General features: G+C 39.5%; 1 pseudogene; it reads right to left on the bottom strand.

Annotated features, from left to right (window-relative positions):
- Positions 1-559: 559 nt before the first annotated feature.
- LOC112313909 (small nucleolar RNA U3) lies at positions 560-666 on the bottom strand (annotated as a pseudogene).
- Positions 667-2,704: the final 2,038 nt, after the last annotated feature.

The following is a 2,704-nucleotide window of genomic DNA, read 5'->3' as shown; positions in this document are numbered from 1 at the left end:
TCTACGGCTTCACACCCAGTCACTGACATAGAATTAAAATCAATGGAAAGGTTGTTTTTTTTTTTCTTTGCTTATATAGAAGAGGCAAATGATTCATGAGATCAGCAATAAATCAGAGTGAACAAAAAACAGCTGAGCAGTAGGACAAATCTTTGCTGGAAAAACTAAAGGTTTCCCGGGTAAACAATATTAAATATAAACCTTTTCCTAAGTGTTGATAACTATTTGTTACAAGTTACTAAACTGTTGAAAGCGATGACACATCTAGCTTTACACCATGCCAAGTGCATCATTTCCTTCCCTCTTTCTTCTCCCCACCCCAACATTTAAGAAAAAAGCTGAGGACAGCATACTCTACAAGATTAACGGGGTTATCCAACCTTTTGGCATGTCTGCGCCACACTGGAAGAAGAAGAGTTGTCCTGGGCCACACATTAAATACATTGCGACATGTAATCACACACACACAAAAATCTCACAACGTAAATTTGTGATTTTGTGTTGGGCCACATTCACAGCCATTCTGGGCTGTGTGCGGCCTGCGGGCTACAGGTTGGACACCCCTGCAAGTTTAGTTTGGCTCAGCCTAGGAGGTTTTGGGCTTTTTCTTTAGCTAACAACTCTTTTGTAACGAACTATAGAAATGATCCCTGAAAGTATGGTCTTCAGCTAACAACTCTTTTGTAAAGAAACGAGTGTACAATTTCCCTACAGGGATTCTGAATTTGGTGTCTGTGATATTTCGACATGTATACAATAGTACAGATACTTGCAGCTTTTAAGAGAGTCTTATTTTGTAAGTATTAGTGCTTCAGACATGAGTCAGGATTTGGGACACGGTAAAACTTAAGGCATGACTAATGATGCCAAATAGTGGCAAAGTGTGCCTGGCTCGGTCTGATAACCCCAACAGCTGTGTCATACATGAGTCTGGTTCTGATGTCTGCCTTGTCTCTTCAGATTGTGTGGTTTTTTCTTGGCCTTTAGCATGCCTTGTAGTAGTTTGTGAAAAGTTGCACCTGGGCTGTCAGACAATAGAAACCGAGAGAAATAGGGCCTTTAGTGCTATGTTTTCTATTAATCGGCTTAGAAGTTGGGTTATGTTCAATATTTGCTGTAGCTATAGGTGCCAGATGCTTAAAATTTCTGTAGCCTCCTTGATATTTGTCTCCTCTGTTGACCTGGACTTCCCTAAATATTCTTCCTTATGGAGAAACTCAGTCTGGCAGCTTTAAGCTGTAATCTGATCTTATCACACTGGAGCCTAGTTTATGCAGCTCCGGCCCCAGAGAAGCAGATATTGGCTATGACACTCTGCATTTACCTGCGTCTCCAGATTTTGGAGTGATGGTTTGCCCTGTGATTTCAGTTCTCTGAAAATTTATTGAATTTCACTTTTTTCAGCTTTTTCTTATTGTAAGAATGGGAGTGATAACTTGTAAGTTCTTTACAAAATGCTGGAGCCAAAACCAGATGTCCACATTACTTCGTTAGGAATCAGCAAATAGGTGCATTTGTTAGTTTGTGTAATCAACATGAGCCCAAATGATTGTCTCAAAGATCTATGTATTTCCAGCCCTGGCTGGTGTGTCTCAGTGGATTGAGCACTAGCCTGTGAACCAAAGGGTTGCTGGTTCAATTCCTGGTCAGGGCACATGGCTGGGTTACAGGCTGGGTCCCCAGTGAGGGGCGTGTGAAAGGCAACCGCACATTGATGTTTCTCCCTCTTTCTCTCTCTCCTCCCCTCTCCTTAAAAATAAAATTAAAAGAAATCTATACATTTTCAAATGTAAAATTAAAATCAGGTGTACAAAAACATAACACACACATATGCACACACAAAAGTGAATAAGCATAAATCCCTGAGACCCAAAGTATCGATACAGAGCAGCACTACCATAACTCCCAGCTGCAATCCAACTAATCCTTTGTTCTAAGACCAAGGACATTGTGTTCATAGCAAGTCCAAGGTATTCACTCAGGCTTTCAACAGCTGCACCCCTCTAAGGTCTCACACTTAACCTTTTTTATACTAAAATACAACCCTTAGCCTACCAACTTTTCTACTTCTCTACCCTGGGCAGCTATAGCAAAAGTATTTTATTTGTGGCTTTTTCAATCTAGTCCAACATCCTAGTAGTTAGGCTTAATTCATCCTAGCTTCTAGGATTGGTTCCAGTTCGCAAGTACCAATCCTCTAATAACTAGGTAAAGTGGATGACTTACTCTTCATTAAAATATGCCTTGGCAACTTATTCATGCTTCTTCCACTGCCTAGAAATTCTATCTCCACTCTGCCTTTTCAAATCCTATTCATCTTTTAATTCATGAAAACAATTTCATAAATCTATTCAACTCTATGTGCATTTCTGTCTTTGAACTACACAACCCTTTATTTATACTGCTACTATGCTTGTGCCATACTCTTTATTTTACCTAAATTTAGGGTCATCTACTTTACCTCCTTTAGTTAGTGATCTCTAATTTCTTTTAATATGTAGCTTATATACAGTGCCCTATACATTGTAAAAATTGCTCAATCTAATGCATGAAGGGAGGAGATTAAGCTTGTGCCGGGAGCAGTGATTCGCTAAAGCTCATTGAGTCATATAGGCTCAGAGTTGATAGGAATGGCACAGGTTCCAGGCAAGAAATTAGATGAATGGATTCAGATAAAAGATGAAAATGTATGAAACTATTAACT

Source organism: Desmodus rotundus, chromosome 13 (assembly GCF_022682495.2).
Source record: "Desmodus rotundus isolate HL8 chromosome 13, HLdesRot8A.1, whole genome shotgun sequence".
NCBI lineage: Eukaryota > Metazoa > Chordata > Mammalia > Chiroptera > Phyllostomidae > Desmodus > Desmodus rotundus.
This window is presented reverse-complemented; position numbering and strand designations above follow the sequence as displayed.